General features: G+C 41.9%; 1 protein-coding gene across 1 annotated transcript in view; it reads right to left on the bottom strand.

Annotated features, from left to right (window-relative positions):
• The window catches only part of LOC126465294 (calsenilin), a 203,681-nt gene extending 183,758 nt beyond the window's left edge, over positions 1–19,923 (bottom strand). Inside the window, exon 1 of the mRNA XM_050096295.1 lies at positions 19,857–19,923. The gene's annotated coding sequence lies outside the window, so the exon portion shown is untranslated. The remainder of the gene's footprint in view (positions 1–19,856) is intronic.
• Positions 19,924–23,690: the final 3,767 nt, after the last annotated feature.

Raw genomic sequence — 23,690 nt, 5'->3', positions numbered from 1 at the left:
AAAGTGGGTAGTTTAAGCTCTGTAGTAAATACTATGAAGTTTGAAATTGACACAATTAATAAAAATATGGATTCTATGCAGGGGGAAATTGACAACATTAACAGTAGATTTGATGTTGAAATTCTCAACATCCAAGAGAAAGTAGAGCCTCTAGTTGAAACAAAAGTAGACGAAAAAGTTTTCGGTCTTAAAACGGAGATCGTAAACAAATGTCAACACGGAATTTCACAGTTGAAAAAGGCAGTTTCAGACACTGAAAGAGATTTAGGCGAGAAAGTTACCGGATGTGTACAAAAGTGTGAACAAAATACTTCGAAAATTCAAGGCAAAATTTTCGATCTTGAGAGGAAAATTAAAGATAGGCCTGGTGTTTTCTGTAATGGCACACCACTTACGAAGCTATTGGAAGGTGAGGAACGCTTCGATCCCGCCAAGAAACATAACGGATAGCATCCGTTAGATTTCATCAAAAATTGCGAGAGGATATTTCCTGAACATTTGTCTGATCAGGAAAAGATAAACGTTGTAATTAGCGCCTTAGCAGGTGACGCTAAGCGCTGGGGAATTAATTTGAATACCGAACGAATGACGTTCGAAGAATTTAAGCAAAAATTTACGGAAGAATATTGGTCCGAACAAAAACAGGATCATTTGTGGCGCGAATTTATCATGGCGAAACTTCATGATAACAGGGGCAGGAATTCTTTGAAAGATTTCTGCGAATATTGGTGCCGGAAGTTGACGCATTTAAGAGGAAGAAGATCCGATTCAGAAATCATCTGGGAGCTATATAAAAAGCTTCCAGAAGATTCAAAGAGATATGTGGGAAGCAATCATAGTAGTTTCCAAACATTTCTCGAAAGGGTCGAAGACGAAGACCACTGGCGCGAAAGTCGTGCCAATTATCAGAATTTTGGTAACAGAAATAATCGTAATAATGACGAGAGAAATGACGGCGATGGGTTTCGCGTCAATATGATACAAAGAGGTAGGGGCAGAGGAAAAGGAAGAGGAAGTTATCTAGGTCGCGGTAGAGGGTACACCGTGCAAAATAATAACGACACGGGAAACTGATTTCCGCGAACGTTGCGGGCCAAACGGAAGCGGACAGTATATACCGGTCCCGATTTAAGAAAAGTTACCGGACCGACAGTAAAGTTATGAGACAGGTTAGAGACAGGCGTGGAACGACGCAACGTGTTGTTGCGAAACAAGCGTCAGGTGCAAGCGCGGATGACTCATTGTCGCCGCGCAGAGCGATACATGTTAACAGGCGAGTGGAGAATCAGAGGGCAACGGCTCAGCCTAGCAGGACAACTGTTCAGAGAGAAGCCGCTAGCAATGCGGCAGCATTAGGTACGAACATAGCCCTAAGAACTGGTGAATACATTACGAGTGGTAATTCCGTGGCGAAGGAAATAGTAGATGAAACAGTGGATACACAGAGAGGTGCGGTTAGCAGTGTTAGCAATAAAGTAAATGGCGAGAATGAATTAGCAGAAGTAACTGATTGGCATGTGCAGATAGACGATCTGTACAAAGGCCTTAAGCAATGTGAGTGGGAGGATTTTAAGAAGGAGTATGAGGCAAGGAAGTTAATTAGTGGAAAAGGAAATAGTAGGGACGTCGATAAGGTGACGTGGCCCAAAATTGAAGAGGAGAGAGTAAATAGCGCCGCGCAAAGTACGCGTGCTGCCAATAGGACGAAGGTTAAAGATAGGAAGGAATTGGAGGATGAAATCCTTAGCATTGACGAGGAAGTAACTACGCCAACAGTACAAGCTGCTACCGAAAGGAACCGTGGGGAAGGGGCAGGTAATTACCTGAAAGTAATTGAAGTCCACGAGGATTACACTAAATATGAAGTAACAGTGGATGTGAGTAGAGCTGATAATGAGGATATTGAATTAAAATTAAAACCTGATGAAAATGCAGAGGAAGAACTTAATGCCTGTCTCAGAAAAGCTTTTATGTTAGAACCTGAAAGCGATCCAGAATGGTCGGATTCTGACGATAGTTCAGATGACGAATATTTCGGTACTAGTGAAAATAATGGGGATACAGTTAATTGCGATATTGTACCTAATGATGACGAAGTTTCAAAACAAAATCCAGATGTTGAGACTGAACAAAGAAAGAAAGAGCCACCTGACGACTCAGTGTTTATTTTGCAAAGAGTTCAAGTAAGCACAGACTTTGGACACCAGAAACCTAGAAAGCCACCAGATATAAATGGCTCATAGGTCAGGAACGTATCTTGGGACGATGTCGCAGTCGACCAAGGTGCGTTGCGGAGAAAACAGAAAGGGGCATGAATTAGATTCTGGGGCAGATTTATATTAGACTTTGAGAATGTCATGAACACCCTACATCATGAAACTTCTGGGTTCCCCCCGGAAGAAATTTTGTTAGGCAGCAGAAGTAAAAGTTTAATTGAGGAAAAACTAGAGTTTTCACCTTCTACAAGCTTTGGGTTGAGTCAAAAGAAAGAATTAGTCAGAAAAAGGGCAAAGCAAAAAGCTGAATCTAGATCTAAAAGACATGATAAAAATCTGAAAGTTTCAAAATTTAAAATTGGGGATTATGTTCTTTTAAAAACCCACGAAAAGTCTAGTGAACTGAACCATGAAATTTCCAAATTTAAATATATTTATAATGGGCCGTATATAATACAGAACATTCCACACGATAATGCTTACTACCTGATCTACCCAAAATCCAAAATACCTTTAGGTGTAAGAAACGTTGTGGACCTGAAACTGTATGTTCCTAGGAGTGAGTGACCTTAGTACACTCAGAAAGCAACCTGCAGAAAATGTGCTGTATCTTATGCTGAAGCTATTTTATTCTAAATGTAACAAATCTTTGTAAATGTATGTATACAAATGACAGAGTGCTAATGTACTTATGTGAGTTTCAGATTGCCAAACGTACTGTAAATGTAAAGATGTAAGGAGAAAAGGGCTGAAAAGAAATAGCAAATGCTGCAAGCCAAATAAAAGATGGGACTGCCGAAAACCAAAGTGGGCAGTATATGAGTCATAATATAAAGGACTGCCAAAAATCAAAGAGGGCAGATAAATAGTCAAAGGAGAATTGTAAGTGTGGTACAGGAGATGTGATAAAATGATGTGAAATGGACCGCCCAAATCTGAATAATAGGCAGCAAAAATATGTAGTGATTTTTCTATATATTATTGTGTGTTTTTTTAGTAAGTAAGGAAATGGACTGCCATTAAATGCAAGCAGCAACAAATTGACTTATAGTGTATATAGATATTTGCATTTGCTTTTGTAGTTAAGTGTTTGTGTTCCAGATTTTGAAATTATTTCTTTGAAAAATTTAATAAAAATGAGTAATTTGCTATTTAATTCATGTTGTGATAGGAGGTTGGACTGTGCCAAAGGCACTTAAGCAAACGATAGGTAAATGTTCTTGATATGTCAAAAGGTATAGACCTAGATAAAGTGAGTGAAAGGAAGTTTGTGGTATAAATTTTTTTGATGGAACAATCACACAAAGATTCAGAACCACTGTATAAATATAAAAATTAGTGTTCCCATCAAATTTGCACTTAGTGAAATTTACTGGAAACAGGGGCATGTGTAACAACACTAACGCTATACTATTGTACATATAATAATTTTTTCTTCTGATTTTAGATAAATTAGTGTAATCGATGTTCTGATTTCATTTCTTTTTCTTTTCATGCCATTGTGTTAAAGAAACTGTAAATAATTTTCGATGTGAATATTAATATTTATGTTAAATTTCAAGCAATGTTATAACGGAATTGAAATGTAAGTAACGTTGAAACTATTGTAAGATGTCAAAGTTGTAATTGTGCATCTGGTCCATACGTAGGCAATGTATTAGGATATGTAGAATGCAAAACCTCTGGTGAATACCCTGTCTGTAGGGGAGCGGTAAAAGGTGGATGGCAGGCGAGCGCGGGAAAATGCACACGGGCGCGGCATGGCATAACGGGCTCAACAGTAGTAGTCGGAGTTGGGCATCGGTCTGAGAAACACGTTATGGATCGAGGAGGCTCTCCTGGAAAACGTGATTTCGTTGAGCCTCGGATGTGCCGTTTCCGACGCCTATACAGCATGGCAATATTCCATAGGCACTAAACGGAAAAGTATGGCGACGCTAAGAAGAAGCAAAGTGCCGATACATTAAGAGCCATTGTTGTGATTGTATGTGTGCTCTGTGCCTCGCCATCTCGCCGCTTGCCGACCGCCGCAGCGATACGAACAGGTTGAAACGTTTAGTACTGTATTCGTGTGGACCAGTGTTACTTTTGTTCCATACTGTTCAATAACAACTTAAATTTTACCAGAACTGTCCTATCATTGAATTATCCTCATAACTAACCTAGGCAGGGTCCTTTCCACATGTTGTGCAATCCGAGTGTCCCGAGATGAAGATTTAAAATTTATGTTAATAATAATTACCTGCCGACCTATCTATGTTAGAATGATGTTTAAAGAGCTTTGTTGTTAATGAATATATAGGTAAATAATATATGTCTGACAAAGTTGGAAGATAATGTTGAAATTGGTTTAGTAATGAAGTTTAATTAATTTGAGACAAAAATAATGGTAGTTAAATGAGCAGGAAATAAGACAAAAAGAGTAGTAACTCATATATTGGAAATCTTGAGTGCTTAATGATTTCAATAATCAAAATTTTCAATACAGTGGTCATAACAGTTTCAGGGTCCCCCCCCCCCCCCCCCATGCGGGCATACAGGCGCCCGCACTGAGGTGGCGTAAGACCGTTGCAGTGAGCGGAGATTACGTTGAAAAGTAGGGTTTCCTAGCCAGAAGAGTGTGGAATAATATTGTGAATTGGTATCATGAATAAAGCCTACCTACTTTCAGAAAAGAAAAAAAAGTGTTACATTACTTATTGGAGACTTCTCGCAGTTTGTGAAACTGGCCCCGTTTTTTAATGTAGAGCTTAAAAAGTTGCAGCGGGTCTTCTTATTCAACATGGAATATCTGGACTGTGGATAACCTACAAACAAAGTGTTGGGAATGGAAATGATTGCAGGATCTCAGATCGATTCCATATTCCTAGATTTCCAGAAGGCTTTTGATACCGTTCCTCAGAAGCGACTATCAGTCAAATTGCGTGCATATGGAGTATCGTGTCAGTTGTGTGACTGGATTCGTGATTTCCTCTCAGATAAGTCACAGTTCGTAGTGAGTAGAACAGAGTAGATACCTGGCAAGGCAGTGTCATAGGCCCTCTGCTGTTCCTGATTTACATAAATGATCTAGGTGATAATTTGAGCAGCCCCCATAGATTGTTTGCAAATGACGCTGTAATTTACCGTCTAATAGAATCATCAGACGATCAATTCCAATTACAAAATGATCTAGAGAGAATTTCTGTATGGTGCGAAAAGTGGCAATTAACACTAAAAAAAGACAATTGCGAGGTCATCCACAAGAGTATTAAAGAAATTCGATGAATTTTGGGTATACGATAAATCACACGAATCTAATGGCTGTCAATTCGACTAAATACCTAGGAATTACAATTACGATCAACTTACATTGGAAGGACCACGTAGATAATATTGTGGGGAAGACGAAACAAAGACTGTGCTTTGTTAGCAGAACACTTAGAAGATGCGACAAACCCACTAAAGAGACAACCTACATTACACTTTTCCGTCGTCTGCTGGAGTATTGCTGCGCGGTATGGGATCCTTACCAGGTAGGATTGACGGAGGACATCGAAAAAGTGCAAAGAAGGGCAGCTCGTTTCGTGTTATCTCCCAATAGGGTGAGAGTTTCACTAAGATGATACGCGAGTTTGGGTGGCAGTCACTGAAATATAGGCGGTTTTCTTTGCGGGGAGATGTATTTACGAAATTTCAAATACCAACTTTCTCTTCCGAATGTGTAAATATTTTGTTGAGACCCACCTACGTAGGGAGAAATGATCATCATAATGAAATAAGAGAAATCAGAGCTCGAACGGAAAGATTTAGGTGTTCCTTTTTCCCACGCGCCATTCGAGAGTGGAACGGTAGAGAAGTAGTATGAAAATGGTTCGATGAACCCTCTGCCAGACACTTTAGTGTGAATTGCAGAGTAACCATGTAGATTTAGGTGTAGGATCTGGAGGCTTGAACCAGATTGACCTTGTATGGTTGCAGACGTAACTAGCAGTAGGAACTAACGTTGACCTCAGGTGGACAGTGAGTCATCCTTGAACAGCAACGTTTCCAATACCTTGTGTACAATACATGCATCGCACCATACAGAAATTCTCTCTAGATCATTTTGTAATTGGAATTGATCGTCTGATGATTTTACTAGACGGTAAATTACAGCCTCATCTGTAAACAATCTAAGGGGGCTGCTCAGATTATCACCTAGCTATGCATCGAAGTAACCGAATACTGAACATTACCGAGCAGCAGATTTGGTTTTCTCAGATGCGATTATATGTTCTCGTCGAACACTTTAGTTACTGTTTCGTTTTTATTTGACAATAAAGTATTTTTTTCTCATAGGTTTAGTTAGCTCCCCATCCTCAGAAATGCAAACGCTGCAATACTTGTTTGAGTTGATTTAATGCACTACTTGGAAGATAAGTAGCCGCACCGTTTCCAAGGCCTACGTTAACATTCGGGGCAGTGTTGTGCTGTTCGCAAGACCCTTTGATACTGCTGTCCGATGGTTACATGGAGAGAACAGGATAGCGGATCGACAAGACGGCGGTGCTTAATGGGAAAGATCGCGATAGTTGCATTTGGAATCGTGTAGGGGGTAAAGATACTGGGGTGCAGACCACCGCCCCTCCTTTGTAAAACACGATACCACGCTTGATTGAGAGAACGGGTATTCTTTCATCTTCGTTAGTCGGTTTACTCATTGCTGCGTGTTGTGACCTCATACTTTAATTTATTTCTTACCTAATTGAAATTTCAACTAGACGTCTCTATCCACAGTGATTTTCAGCTCTTCTTAATATGATAGAGGTAGGCCGGTAATCTTCTTCGCTTCTTTTACCCATCCACTTGCTGCTCTTACACGTTAGCTTCTGTCTTCGCTTTCCCCTTCCACTGTGGTATTTTCTACATTATTGCCTTCTGTCGTCAAAATGTGCCCAAGGAAAAGGCAAAATCTATGGCTGACACGGGAAGCAAAACTTTTTGTGATGCCAAGTCCTTCTGTAATGTAAGTACTGGTCCTTCGTGTCGTCCATGGCACGTGTAACATCTTTCTCTCTCGTCACTAGCTTTGTCACGCAGCCGTACAAGAACACAGGTATCACCAATGATTTTACCAAGCGCATCTTTCTTGTTTTGGGTATTTCCCGGTTCTACAAGATCTTCGTGTGCTTAACCACTACAGTTCGATCAAGAGAGATTCGTTGTTTTATTTCTGTATCACAGTTTCCTGCGCCTCTAGCTGTATTTAATTTTCTACAGCCATAATTCGTCATCATTCGCAGATACATCTACACGAGTATCTACATCAGTAGTCTGCAAGACGTCTCGCAGTCTGTAGCGTGTACCACTCTATTTTCCATCTTTTCTTGTTCCACATGCGAACGATGCGTGGGAGGGGAAAAAGAAGTGCTGAGAAGGTCCGATATGAGCTTCATTTCGGTAAATTTACGGTCATGGTCATTTCGTGAAATGTTTATGCAATAAGGTAATATGAGCTGTGTGGCATTGTGGGCCGGGAACAGAGGGACAAGAAAAGGTTTTCTTGCTCCTCAAACAATGGCCGCTTGCCTTACGGTGTGTACGAGTTGTAACTTACGTGTATATGCTCAGTGTGGGATGTCAAGTGCCCATACTACGGACAGATCTCCATCATCTGTTTTGTAAGTGGTCTGGAGGGGGAGGGGGTTCCGGAAGACTGATTCCCCATACCTCAAAAGACAGACACGTCGCTCAGAACTACAGATACAAGCACGTACATCAAAATATTTCAATAGTTCATACGACACTTTTCGTTGCAGTTACCAGTCCTGTAATTAACTGAAGGTTGTGGAAGTACAAACATAGCAAGGACCACAAGTATCAGATAAAGAGCCACGTACATTCTTCCTGGGAACACAGGATGTGATCTCCACCGTTCAAATACTGTTTTAATTATCTAATAATCTCAATATTGTTACTAATACTTCAGCCACAGTAGTCTGCTTGCAGTACCTTGTGACATATTGTCGCAACGTTCAGTCGCACTGCTCTCTTACCATTCATTCGTTTAAAACTCACTGCTTGGGTATTCAGTTCTGCTTTTGATAATCACTGGCACAGTTACTTGTAACTAACGTTGGTGCACACTAATGATGCTGACAGTCTCTTTCACGAAGGTATAAGTAACCAGTTCGTGATGCTGCTGATCTCGCGACACGGTACACGAACTGAAGTATTCCCTCGTGAATTCTAATTACACTCAGCCTGTAGCCTCACTCAGACAGAGTGTTCTCAGAATTATCTCAAGTGCATGTATATATTGATCCCGTAACCGGCGCAGAATGGATGGTTGTTACCTTCATGACACGATGCATGAATGTGGAAGGTGTACTTTTCAGAATAATTCACATATACCCAAACTGACAAACTCGGATACTAACATGCACAAATACTCTAGCGCGTGCTTTAACAGTTTCTGGCAAGCAGCAATTGACGTCCTGCAGGCCACTTGTCCAGCAGTACTCAACCTGCTATTACACGAACGTTGGTCCCAAATTGTGCCACAACTGATGTAAACCCGAAACAAAACGACAAATCGAATGGTAGTAAATTACTTCCCACTGATAAAACGAGTTATGAATCAGTATCAGTGATTGCCAGTACTCTATCACGTAGATTTCAATTTCCTATATTGAACTGCATGGACACCTAAATAAGAAGCTTCTATGAAAACATCTCGCACTTGGTGGATGCGCCGTGGGTCATAAACAAGCAGGGGAAACAGCCACAGCAGAATTCATTGGGACACTTGAGCACGTGCGAGGTACCTCTCCCTGGGCGGACAGAAAGGACGGTACTTCGAGAAAAGCTGAGTACACGCCGGACGCACTAAAACTCACACGGCGAATTGTATCTCTAGGCTGTGCGGGGCTGCGGAGACTGTTTTTAGTGAGCTGTGTATGGTCTGGGAGTGCATACTATATTGGCAGAGTCCCGGAAGAACTACAGACAGAAGTTGTGAAAGACATACACGTTTAAGATAACATCTGAGAGAGTGTAATGGCAACAGGAAAGTTTATGGCACCTTTGAAGATTGTGAGACAACACCATCGCTTTCAGGCCCCCACAAAAACTTGAGTTTTACGAAATGGAAAAGCAGCTAGTGTTGGCTAACCTAATAATGTAGAAGTGGAAGTAAGAAAAACGACTGTGCTTACAGAGGTCCACCCTTACAGGCCACAACACGAACGTAGACAGAGGGAGAGAGCAGCGCACAGTTTTGAAGTGCCAAAAATAACGAAATTCGTAACTGGTAAAGTATCTGAAATGAGAGTAACGGAGGGAAACCAATGTCCTCTAAGACAACTTACAACCGGTTGGCACTGGCAGTATTTGTGATTCAGCCAATCAAAACGATATGACAGAGGACAGTGTCTTCCATGTCGGAAGTAAACTGCAGAAAGTTATTTCTCTAGTAAGCTTCACAGGCAGACTTTGTACGAGGCGTGTTTTTTAAGTAAGTACCGTTTTGAAATTAAAAAAAAAGACGTGCTAAGATATCTCAATAATTTTATTTTTACATGAAAGCCTGTACCTTTATCTACGCACTGACGCCATTACAGTCTGATTCTTCCTTGTTTACGTTATGTACTGTGTGTTTAAGATGCCTCAATCGTGAGTCCCGCAGACTGTGAAGCACGGGGTGTTATAAGGTTTATTAGTGCTAAAGGCCTAAAGGCGATCGATATTGATCGTGAGATCCCTGCAGTTTACAGAGAAACATTATGAGTGATGGAATGGTAAGAAGGTGGGTGAGAGCATTTAAAGATGGCCGCACAAATGTGCATGATGAACATCGGAGTGGGCGTCCTTTGGTTGTTAATGAAAGTTTGGTGCAGGAAGAGGACAGTAAGATGAGAGAAAACAGACGCTTTACGATTTCCTCCTTGTGGGATGACTTTCCTAATGTTTTTCGTAGTGTTTTGTATGGCATTGTGACCGAGCACTTGAATTACCGAAAATTGTGCACACGTTGGGTACCGAAAATGTTGACGGATGTGCACAAAACCAAACTTTTGGACAGTGCATTGACTTTCCTTGAGCGGTACCATAACGACGGTGATGATTTCTTAAGGTAAACTGTTACGGGCGATGAAACATGGGTGGCCTACGTCACACCAGAATCAAAGTAACAGTCCATGGAAGTTGAGCAAGGGCATCGTTTTGCTGCAAGAGAATGCCCGTCCGCATGTGGCGAATCGGACCAAAGATCTCATCACATCTATTCGATGGGAAACTCGAAATCATCCTCCATACAGCCCCGATCTTGCGCCCACTGGCTACCATCTGTTTCTGCACTTGAAGAAACACCTGGATGGTCAGGGTCTTCAAGACGATGACGAAGTCAAAACAGTGGTGATGCAGTGGTCAACAAGGCAGGCGGCAGACTTCTATGAGGAGGGTATTCAAAAACTAGTACAACGTTATGACAAGTGCCTCAATATTGACGGAAATTATGTAGGATAGTAGATTAAGGTACAGGCTTTCATGTAAAAATAAAGTTATTGAGATATCTTAGCACGTCTTCTTTTAATTTCAAAACGGTACTTACTTAAGAAACACGCCTCACATTTCAGCATGTTGACAAAGAGTCTTGTCTGGGGTCAGCATCTCCTCAGCCAGGTGCCACCTCCAGTTCGCCAGCGAGAGGTTCTCACCGTTGAATTAGAGACACAAGCTGTTTGTACAGAGCCAGTGACTGATTCTCCAGCCACTTTAGCAACGCAGATTACGAGTGTGGTCGGACCTGGCTGCAGCAGCGAGATGAACTGTACGCCTAGCTGAGTAATTTTTAACGATGTGTAATAATTTCAATCTTCACTCGGAAGACTTGTTTGCAGTTACAGGTTCAACACAGAATGTTTGTCCCGCGACGGCACGTGAAAATACGACATACGCAAACTGAAGATAGATCATTAAAGTCACCCCAGAATTAACACTTCACTTGAAAATGATTTCATGGTTACGCGTAACCCGAGTAACTTAATACGGCATCCGAGGCTGTTTGTAGCAATGATACCGACGCGACGCGACTCCCGACACTGGTGGTGTGCTATTCAGCGTCTGGAGGGACTTTCAACTCTGGTCATCACTGGGGTGCAAAAAAAAAAAAAAAAAAAAAAAAAAAGGCTCTGAGCGATATGGCACTTAACTTCTGAGGTCATCAGTCCCCTAGAACTTAGAACTACTTAAACCTAACTAACCTAAGGACATCACAAACATCCATGCCCGAGGCAGGATTCGAACCTGCGACCGTAGCGGTCGCGCGGTTCCAGACTGTAGCGCCTAGAACCGCTCGGCCACCAAGGCCGGCTGGGAGACGAAAGTCATGGGATACCTCATGATACCGTGCCGGACCACCTCCTGCCCCGAATAGTGCAGCAAATCGACGTGGCGTGCACTCATCATGTTGTTGGAAGTCCCCTGCAGAAATATTGAGTTATGTTGTCTCTATAACCATCCATAATTGAGAAAGTGTTGCAAATGGAGGATTTTGTGCACAAACTGACCTCTCGATTATGTACCATAAATGTTCGACTGGATTCTTGTCAGGTGATCTGGGTGGCCACATCATTCGCTCGAATTGTGTAGACTGTTCTCCAAACCATTCGCGAACAATTGTGACCTGTGACATCGCGCATTGTCATCTGTAAAAATTCCTTCATAGTTTGGGAACATGAACATGAGTGCCTCCAAAGTAGCTGAACGTAACCATTCACAGTCAATGATCGGTTCAGTTTGACTAGAGGAGCCAATACATTCCACCTAAAGACAACCCGCACCATTATGGAACCACCACTACCTTGCACTGTGCCTTGCTGCCAACATGGGTCCATGGCTTCGGAGGGTTTGCGCCACACTCGAACCCTACCATCAGCTCTCACCAACTGAAATCAGGATTCGCCTGACGTGGCGGCGATTCTCTAGTGGTCTACGGTCGAAGCGATGCTGTCACGAGCCCAGGAGAGGCGCTGCAGGCGGTGTCGTGCTGCTAGCAAAGGCATTCGAGTCCGGCGTCTGCTGCCATAGCCCATAAACGCCAGATTTCGCCGCACTTTTCCTAACGGATACGTTCGTCCGACGTCCCACACTGATTTATGCGGTTATTTCATGCAGTGTTGCTTGTATGATGGCACTGACAACTCTATGCAAACGCTGCTGCTCTCGGTCGGAAAGTGAAAGCCGTTGGCGACTGCGTTGTTCGTAGTCAGAGGTAATGCCTGAAATTTGGTATTCACGACACACGCTTGACGCTGTGGATCTTAGAATACTAAATTCCCTAACGATTCCCGCAATGGAATGACCCATTCGTGTCACTCCAAGTTCAACGTTCGTTAATTCTCGTCGTGTGGCCACAATCAACTCGGAAACCTCTTTACATGAATCACTTGTGTACAAACGACATGTCCGCCAATTCACTGCCCTTTTATACCTCGTGTACGGGGAACCACCGCCATCTATACAGGGTGGCCCACTGATAGTGACCGGGCAAAATACCTGACGAAATAAGCATCAAACGAAAAAACTACAAAGAACGAAACTCGTCTAGCTTGAAGGGGGAAACCAGATGGCGGTATGGTTAGCCCGCTACATGGCGCTACCATAGGTCAAACGGATATCAACTGCGTTTCTTTAAATAGGAACCCCCATTTTTATTACATTTCCGTGTAGTACGTAAAGAAATATGAATGTTTTAGTTGGACCACTTTTTTCGCTTTGTGATAGATGCCGTTGTAACAGTCACAAACGTATAAGTACGTGGTATCACGTAACATTCCGCCAGTGCGGACGGTATTTGCTTCGTGATACATTACGCGTGTTAAAATGGACCGTTTACCAATTGCGGAAAAAGATCGATATCGTGTTGATGTATGACTGTTGTGATCAAAATGCCCACCGGGCGTGTGCTATGTATACTGCTCGGTATCCTGGACGACATCATCCAAGTGTCCGGACCGTTCGCCGGATAGTTACGTTATTTAAGGAAACAGGAAGTCTTCAGCCACATGTGAAACGTCAACGACGACCTGCAACAAATGATGGTGCCCAAGTAGGTGTTTTAGCTGCTGTCGCGTCTAATCCGCACATCAGTAGCAGACAAATTGCGCGAGAATCGCCGAATCCCAAAACGTCGGTGTTGAGAATGCTACATCAACATCGATTGCACCCTTACTATATTTCTATGCACCAGGAATTTCATGGCGACGACTTTGAACGGTGTGTACAGTTCTGCCATTGGGCACAAGAGAAATTACTGGACGATGACAGATTTCTTGCACGCGTTCTATTTAGCGACGAAGCGTCATTCACCAACTGCGGTAACGTAAACCGGCATAATATGCACTATTGGGCAACGGAAAATCCACGATGGCTGCGACAAGTGGAACATCAGCGACCTTGACGGGTTAATCTATGATGCGGCATTATGGGAGGAAGGATGACTGGCCCCCATTTTATCGATGGCAATCTAAGTGGTGCAATGTATGCTGATTTCCTACGTAATATTCTACCGATGTTACTACAAGATGTTTCACTGCATGACAGAATGGCGATGTACTTCCAACATGATGGATGTACGGCACATAACTCACGTGCGGTTGAAGCGGTATTGAATAGCACATTTCATGGCAAGTGGATTGGTCGTCGAAACACCATACCATGGCCCGCACGTTCACCGGATCTGACGTCCCCGGATTTCTTTGGGGGGAAAGTTGAAGGATATTTGCTATCGTGATCCACCGACAACGCCTTACAACATGCGTCAGCGCATTGTCAATGTATGTGTAAACATTGCGGAAGGCGAACTACTCGCTGTTGAGAGGAATGTCGTTACACGTATTGCCAAATGCATTGAGTTTGACGGACATCATTCTGAGCATTTATTGCATTAATGTGGTATTTACAGGTAATCACGCTGTAACAGCATGCGTTCTCAAATGGTTCAAATGGCTCTGAGCACTATGGGACTTAACAGCTATGCTCATCAGTCCCCTAGAACTTAGAACTACTTAAACCTAACTAACCTAAGGATATCACACAACACCCAGTCAACACGAGGCAGAGAAAATCCCTGACCCCGCCGGGAATCGAACCCGGGAACCCGGGCGCGGGAAGCGAGAACGCTACCGCACGACCACGAGCTGCGGACATGCGTTCTCAGAAATGGTAAGTTCACAAAGGTAAATGTATCATATTGGAACAACCGACATAAAATGTTCAAACGTAACTACCTTCTGTATTTTATTTTTAAAAAAACCTACCTGTTACCAAGTGTCCGTCTACAATTGTGAGCCATGTGTCTGTGACTATTATAGCACCATCTATCACAAAGCGAAAAAAGTGGTAGAACCTATTTCATTAGGTACTACACGAATATGTAATAAAATGGGGGTTCCTATTTAAAAAAAAACGCAGTTGATATCCGTTTGACCTATGGCAGCGCCATCTAGCGGGCCAACAATAGAGTGGCATCTGGTTTCCCCCTTCAAGCTAGACAAGTTTGGTTCTTTGTAGTTTTTTCGTTTGACGCTTATTTCGTGAGATATTTGGCCCGGTCACCATCAATGGAACACCCTGTATAAGCACATATCGATATACCATGACCTTTGTCCCTTCAGCGTAGATGCAAACGGCTACCCTCTTGTAATACTTTCTATCTTTACACACAAACCTTCGGGAATCATGGTATGAATTCCGTGAATGTAAATTTTTTATCCAGTTGCGCGTTCATTTGAACCGTGTCCCAGATTCCGTGTTCAGATTTGCCAAGGCATTCGCTCATTATTCGCAATGATCGTTTAAGCATTTCTTTTGCATTTTCATGTAATAAATTGCGTTGATCAGATAATTAATTTCGTAGATAAGAAGTTCCTTGATATTTTTTTAGAGGGCATCGATTTAATTATGTGAAATATACAGAGCTAATTAAAGTTTCACCATTTTTAGACTGCCACCACCAACAAATCTAAAACTTACAACTTTCACTGCCTACAACGAAAACTTCAACATGACACTCTAACAACCATTGTCCGCGCCCTCTAAAAGGTGAACAATCGATTTCACTCAGGACAACTGTGAGCGTACGGTCATCCCACCTTAAGGAATAAGTGATCATTTAAGTACTGCGACGGCGTTTGTAATTTGACTCGATGCATCGTCGCCGGAGCTGTTCACTGTCGCCGGTAAGGACACACATGTGTCGGGACTGACGTGAGGAGCTAGGCAGCGTCGTATCGAAACGTAAATCATGTTGCGCAGGATGTGGTCACATAGTGACTGACAGCGTATTGCAATGTGGTTTGAATGTTGTGAAAAATAGAACGAAAGTATTTTTATGGAAGTTTACTGCACCCAGTTACAAATGCAAAGTAATGTTTATTCACGGTATTTATGTACAAGCAGATATGAATTACTTTTGGGATACCTGTGGCTGCATCACTGAGAAACTTTAATAACATTATCAAACTGAACTGTGCGTCTCGGGTATAAAAGTGTTTGCACACATTACGATGCCAGTACTCATAATCTTTATTACAAAACTAGCAAAAGCATTCTGAACTTACACTTAATTACTTTTTGTTATACACATACGATTAACAAGTATCAAATATAAAAGCAATCAATTATTTTCGTTGACTGATTTTCAGAACACGCGAGTATATTTTCGAGTTTGTGATACGTTATTAGGAACTCACCTAGGTTAGTTTACATTTTGAGATATGAGTTGTTGTAGTGAAAGATTGGTGCCTTTGTCCCGTTGGGAGCTGAGTGACTGATGTAAACTGTGTCATGATCTGATTGGTTATTGGTGAACATACAAATGCACCAGACACGTTTCATTTCGTGTACAGGGTACAGGCAATGCGAACAAATCTGTTATATACAGGGTGCTCAGAAACAGTCTCAAAAGCTTGTAATGGCGTTGCAGGGTACGTTGTGTTGAGAGATAATTGTCAAGAAAAAAATTCGAGACATTGGACCGTTTCTGAGTCAATTAACATTGAAGCTACTCAATCAGGCCAATGCAAACGCAAATTCAATTGGCGCTCTGGATACAATTAGTGTCAGCTGTTCTCATAGCATAGATGATGACACACGAGACTGCTCAGCATTTGGTTTGGATTAAGTCTTTACTACTGCCCCATGTCCAATGTTTGTATCACTCTCTTGTTCGGTATGAAACCAAATGAAGAATAGGTTTGGCGACACCTTCTCTGGGTTGCTTGAATATGCACATGCAGCAGCCTGATTAGCTAGCTTCAGTGCTAATTACCTAGGAAATGGCAAAATGTAACGAATTTTTGTCTTAACAGTTATTCTCTTGGCACAACCAATCCTGCAATAAACTTACAAGCTTTTCAGACTGTTTCTGGCCACTCTCTCTCTATGAAGCACTGTGTATTTGTGCATCCTGGATCTTATCCCAAATCCCTGGATCGATTTCAACAAATCAGGTACAGAAACAACAGACTTCATGAGTATTAGCACATGGGATTTGTAACCTCCGATCGCAGAGATACGGGCAAAAGCGTTTTCCCCCGTCCCAAGTGTACAGGGTGCGCTGCACGATAGATGTGTTCTGCTGGAATAGTATCGGCCTGCTTTATTGACTTGCTTTCCATGGCGGCCTGAACGTTATGGACAAATAAATGATTATCGAACCACTGGTGTGTAGCCTGTCCTGCATTACAGGCGTGTTGTGGATGTGGTATTGGGCTGCTGTATTGAACTGTATTGAGTTGCTGCACTTGCTGATGAGCATGGCTGGGGACAGGTTGAGACAGATATAGGAGGAAATGCACAGAGGGGGAGGGGAGGAGAGGGAGATGCGTGAGGAATGTGGAAGACAGAGGGGCTGTGGATGGATGAAAAGGAAGAGGGAAGGTGGAGATGGGGAAGAGAATGAGGTCAGAGGGAGGAGGAGGAAGATATGGTCGCAGTGAGAGGGTGGAGAAAATGGATGGAAAGAGGAAGAGTTGGAGACGCAGACAGAGGGGAGGAGGAGAAGGTAGATAGAGGCAGTGCGATGAGCTGGAGAGGCAGGGGGAGGAAGAGGTGAAAACAGGGACAGGGAGAAGGACGAGCGTTGACTATATGCATAATTGAGTGAAGCCATTGGGAAATGGTTAGTAATGTAATAAAAACAGTACACTGAAACAGCACAAGAGGTGCTTACACATTGGCGCAAAGTCTGGTGATCAAGATAGCCACCATGGCTCCCTTAGCTGGTCAAACATTCTGGTTAAGATTTCCTCCACCACGTAGATTCGAGCCAGCTACTTGCAAGACTAGCGACACGTCAAAGGCGTACTATAGTGGCTACGGAACAGGGTCACGCTTTCGGAAATTTAGCGGTTAACATATCCGTGAAGCATGGCGCCCCTCTTGTAGAATCTATCGCTGGAGCTGAATAAATACGTCAGCTACATTCATACTCCTACCAAACGAAACCTCCATGAAACGCACTATTTTTTCATTGGTGCCTCAGTTTTTGTAGTGCTAATCTTTCCTGATAAGGGCACCAGACTGACGAACAGCACTCTGCAACCAGTCTAACGGAAGTTCAGTGACCTACCTCCTCAATAAGTAACTTACATCTTCTTGATATGCGAGCGGTCTAAAGGCGTTGCAGTCATGGACTCTGCGGCTGGTCCCAGCGGGGTTCAAGTCCTCCCTCGGGCATGGGTGTGTGTGTTTGTCCTTAGGATAATTTAGGTTAAGTAGTGTGTAAGCTTAGGGACTGATGACCTTAGCAGTTAAGTCACATAAAATTTCACACACATTTGAACATTTTTTTCTTGATATGGTTCCAAAGAAACTGCATCTGCCTTACTCACAAAGCCTCTGTCCGGTTTTTGCACTTTAAACCAATGCACACTCTTGGATATTTAAGGGCTGCTTCTGTTCCCAATCAGTTACTACCAACTGCAAAATGAAACAGAATCGCTCTTACTGTCTATTTGCGCAATACGCTCTATTTGTTTAAGCAATTGCCGATCATCTGCATGACTTCTTTCGTTTCACTACAAACATTTGAAATAAATTCTCTGACTGCAAGTTCATTGAAACTAGCTGTATTAGTTATAGAACTCATACGCAGTAGTAACACATGAAAATTTATGTCAGATCGGCAACCGAACCCGGATTTCCGTATTATTATGAGCGGTGGCCTTAACAGCACTGCCTATCCGTGCACCCTTCGTGGACTGGCGAAAACTCCATATGTCACACTGTGTACACCCTTACATCGTTGCGAGAACCTACGTGATGTTGCGAGCATTAGCTGATGAATTTTGTGGACTATGATATAATGATGTAGACTGGGTAACATACAGGAGATTTGGTCGGTCCCCAGGGAGCGTGTCCGGATTGCCTAAGTGGTTAAGGTGAGACCGCTCACGATACGCTGGAAATCCGGGGTTGAGTCCCAGTCCGACACAAATTTGCACATGTCACTGTTAGATAGTAGATCCTTGCCTAATACAGCCTGTGTCAAGGAATTCGCAGTCAGACAATTTCGAAAATATTTAGTAAAGTTGTGGATCGTCAACAGTATCTGTTGTTTCAGACATGGATATAAGTACGACTATTTGCAATTATTTGACACTGACATTTGTTAGTATATAACAGTATCAGACGCTAACTGCGTCACGCAACATCCTTGATAACCACCGGATACTTTAATTGCTTTTGGAATACGCTCGAAGGTACTTCCATATCTGATGGTTTCCCATGTTGACTTACTGGTTAGAAACTCTTCAGTGAATCAGAATGCTGCTCCGATTCTCCGAACACACTATCTGCCACGCCACCAGCTACGACCGAAATTACTCGATTTAGATACGAGGTTCTCGGTAACATTCGCGTTGTTCACTTTGCGTGGACTTCTGATTTTTTTCTTTTTTTTACTTTGCAATCGATTGGCAACTCATCTGAGTGCCTGGGTCTCTGCTTCATTTGTCATTCAAGATGAGGAAGAAGAAACGAGATGAAACATATCACCATGATTGTCAATTGACGTCTGTGCTTAAATCAAGGCATACGATATTGAGTGTAATCAAATTACTTATTAGAACATTCTGTGTGGCAACTGGAAAAGTTTAACAATAGGTGAGGTAAATGAAAAACTGAGACTCATCTAATTAATTTCGTAATATTTCAATCTGTCTCAACGAGTAATATAGAAAATATAAGCATTCAGTACTTAAATACCTACTTTATTTTATTCCATCTGCATCTCAAATATAATAAAAGGAGGGCATGATTTCATACTGTCTTGTTTATCCACGTTTTTAGAGTTGGATGAATGCAGTGAAGAGTATGTCATATTACTTTAATCCATCCGTGAAATATTTATTGCACTTATTTAAGCCACGCGGTAACTGAGCCACAATAAGAAGAGTTTCATGCGACAGTCAGATACTACTGTACTGGTGACACAGCCTTTACTTGACATAATTCTGTTTAAATGTATACTTAATAGTATCATATTTTGATGTAAAATAAATGGTTATAAGTTTTGAAGTATTATATATCAACAGATATTTGTATTAATCATGAATAAAAAGGGAACTCAGATATCATATTCGTTAACAAAAGTAATATTACGATTTTACTTACTTCCGTGAGGGAAGAACTTGGCGTAGATGTCCTTGAAGGAATCTTCGTGTACGACACCCTCTGGACATTCCTGAAAAATAGAAAGAAATGTAAATAATAATATTTATTTCAATATAGAAACTATAATTATAGTTGCATCTTTGTACCTTGCTTTCTTTGAAGCGATAGTGCTCGCGGCATTCGAACAAGCATTCTAATATTTTACTTAGAAACAGAAAGGCACAGAAGCAGCAGTACATATTAAGAACTTTGAAACAAGGACAGGTTTGCTCTAAGAATAAACAATAGGATGATAAGAGTATATACAAGTAACAGAAACAATGGCAATCATTTGAAGAAAGTAGATTTTACGTGGTCCCTGAAAGTGATATCCCCCAAAACGGAGGAATCACTAAAGGCATGAAAAATGTAGTGGGACAATAAGGAAAGGAATACTGTTTTTCAGAACAAATTACGAGACGCAGGGACAATCTCTCACTGGACACATGTAGTACATCGTTGTCTGAAATGAAATGTGTGCAGTAAGGGAGTCTAAGAGCAGAAAATAAGAATTATTTTAAACGCAGTGTTGCAGTATGTCACACATAAAGTGGTAAGCAATGCATCAAAAGAATGGGTATCAGATATTGTGGGTGCTGTGGCCGGACACTGTGGCCGAGCTGTGCTAGGCGCTTCTGTCTGGCACTGCGCGACCGCTACGGTCGCAAGTTCGAATCCTGCCTCGGGCTTGGATGTGTGTGATGTTCTTAGGTTAGTTAGGTTTTAGTTCTAAGTTCTAGGGGATTGATGACCTCGGATATTAAGTCCCATAGTGCTCAGAGCCATTTGAGCCATTTATGGGTGCCGATGAAAATTCGTAGAGGTGCCTCCAAGGCGAGGAACGAATAATTTCGTATACAATTAAATAGGGGAAGACATGAATCGCTGCATCAGATCAGTAAAACATCAGCGCAGTAGAAAAAGAGGAAGCTGTAGGAGAGAGAATCATACAGCAACGAAGAGAGACTGGAAAGTTAATGTTGATTAAACATATATGTCAGGCAAATCCAACACCTTTCATGAAAACCCTGACATGATAAGCAAATCCAATAGTATGTCACATAGCTCCGAATAAATCGTGACATTAAATTAACCAAAGTAATACGAGTAATGAGTGAGCAACTGGAATACCCCAAACTATCACAAGAATGCCTAAATGCATGTCATACCTTCCCACCGTGAGACAGACGCAGTTCCGAGGGGAGAAACGAGAACAGAAGCCGAGAGCAGAACCATGTTAAGCTAGAAGGCCCTACGATAAGGGACGGACACCCACGTCGCCAGCTAAACGACAGGACCACCCCCAGCCCATGTTAAAAGCTAGAGCCCTCCAGAAGAACAGTATAGATCTTACGATAACACTAAAAGGGCCACACCAGCTGCAAGTTTTAGCGTGAAACTTTTTTGCGTCTCTGTTACGTTGCAAACTTTAAAAACATTGCCTCACCACGAAAGTATAACGTTTCTCATTGGATAGACAGAATTTTTGTAGGCAGAGCTTAAGGTTAACATTGAGACCCTGATTGGTCAGATGAAAACACAGCCAGATAGTTTTTTTTTAAAACCATCTTCGGTAAATTGTAGTAAGGAGAAGTTAGGAGAGAGTTGCTTCCGAGACGGCGAAGGTGGAGCTCTGTCGACCGCCGCTCCCTGACGCTGACTAACCACCGACAAGGTAATGAACGCACGCGATGCCGCATAAGCGCGCATAAAGCTTCACTCAGAACTGCAGAAGTCTCATCTGTTACATCTCCTTTTTACGTAATACTAGTGTCGATCGTCAATTGAATCTCATGGTGTTCACATTTGCCACTTGAAGTAAAAATCTGAAACGCGATAATTTTTCTTTTATATAATTATTAAGAAGCCACATCAGCCACTGTAATTTACGACAAGACAGATAAGTAATTATAGATAATTGAGGTTCACTTTAGACCATTTTGATAGTTTTCTCTTTTGTGAAACTTAATTTAAACCTAGATTATAGATGTGATATGGCATAGGTCATCCTTCGATCCATTGTAGAGCTTGGAAACCCATTCAGGGAATATTCGTTCACATTTTTGTTGAACGCAGTTGGTTTTATCATCCTGTATTAAAACATTTCCTTTTATCTATAGTGCAATTTATAAACAATGTTTTGTGAGTAGAATAAAATTTCCAGTGGTTAATTTAACTGCTTTTTCGACGTCATTTTCCCAGCTAACTAAAAGTAGGAAAGCCTTGAACCCCTTCCACTAAATTTAGTTAGTATTAAGATTCTTTTACAGGGAGTGCAGTGGAGCTGACGCTGAAATCATTAAGTATTTGGTTATATCATCGATAGTCTCACTGAACTCTTCTGAACTCTACATGTCATGTGTGGTCTGGCGTCTCCTTACCAGCAACAAGTCCCGGATTCAAACTAGTAAATTCCCTAAAAAAACACGCTCAGAGCGTCGTTGCGCGGAAGTGGTAGGGAGACACGACTTAGAACAACAGACACCACGCAGAATGTTAGAGAATGGCGACCCTGCCAGGATGGTAAAATACCATGGTCAGAGAAATATCCTGTTAAAAAATTTTCCTAATAAAAAATTTTTCTTGAAAGTCATAAATAGTTGAAAACAGTAGCTGCAGCGATAGATAGTAAGAAAGTATTCAATAGAAAGTGAGACATTCTAGCAGAGAGAATAGCATAATTAAGTTATGAATTTTAAAAATTGTTAGAATTAAGTTTTCTCCTCAATGCAAGCGCACAGGTGGCGGATACATCATTGACAAGTTGGTTCTGACCCAACAAGTAAGGGAATGGATTGTCAGTCTTGGGTATAATAAGTGTCAAGTCGTGTGAAGAACATGAAGATGGACAGAGAATAGAGGACAGTACAACAGACGATGCAGTATCTCGAGAAATAGGACAGATAACGCACCATGACGAGGATAATGTACGCCAAGGCACAGAAAACCTAGGTCAGCATACGACAGAGGAGCAGGAAAGTAGAGAGACAGCCGATGAGGATTCTAACCTGCGTCTTGAATACATAGAACCCATAGTACAAGTAATCAGAGCTCCCTCACCACAGAGTACAAGGAATGCGAGCAGAAACGTGTCACAACACAGTTCAATGCAATCGGTTGCAAACCAACACTTGGACGAAAACACAGAGCGTAGGACGTCGGAAGAAAACGCATTAGGACCCACCAATCTGGCAGAATTTTTACAACAAATTACGGAAACCATGACAAGGCAAAATAAAGAGATAGCGAACCAAATTCAAATTCAGAATGCAGAAACCACGAGACAAATGTGTGAGATTAAAGAACAAAACAAAAAAAATCAGTTACACCTAAGTCTTATTGAAGACGAGGCAAAAGAATCTCGAGAAGTGATAGGAAACTTAATAACAGGTCACAATCAATTGAGAACAGACATTAACAAGGTACAAGTGGACGTAAAAACATTGCGTAATGATATTCAGGACGAGATCAGAACATTACGTAACAACACCCAGGGAGAAGTCAAGAAACTAGAGAAACAGATAAACGAAATTACTAGACAAGCAGCAGGTACAGCGCGTGAAATTGTTGAAAACAGTGTGTTACACAAACGTATCACAAAAGCAGCGCTGAAATGATATGATAACCGCATAGTCAAAATAGAAGCGCAAACGATGCGACAATTTCAGAAATTGCGAACAGAGTTGTTGCAAACCATTGAAGAGCGTAGTGAACAGGATCGAACAAGCACTGAGTCTGCAACCACATACGTATCTGTAACAGCACCGGAAAAACAAACAATTAACGAAGATATCG

The sequence above is a fragment of the Schistocerca serialis genome, chromosome 1, assembly GCF_023864345.2.
Source record: "Schistocerca serialis cubense isolate TAMUIC-IGC-003099 chromosome 1, iqSchSeri2.2, whole genome shotgun sequence".
NCBI classification, from domain to species: domain Eukaryota; kingdom Metazoa; phylum Arthropoda; class Insecta; order Orthoptera; family Acrididae; genus Schistocerca; species Schistocerca serialis.
This window is presented reverse-complemented; position numbering and strand designations above follow the sequence as displayed.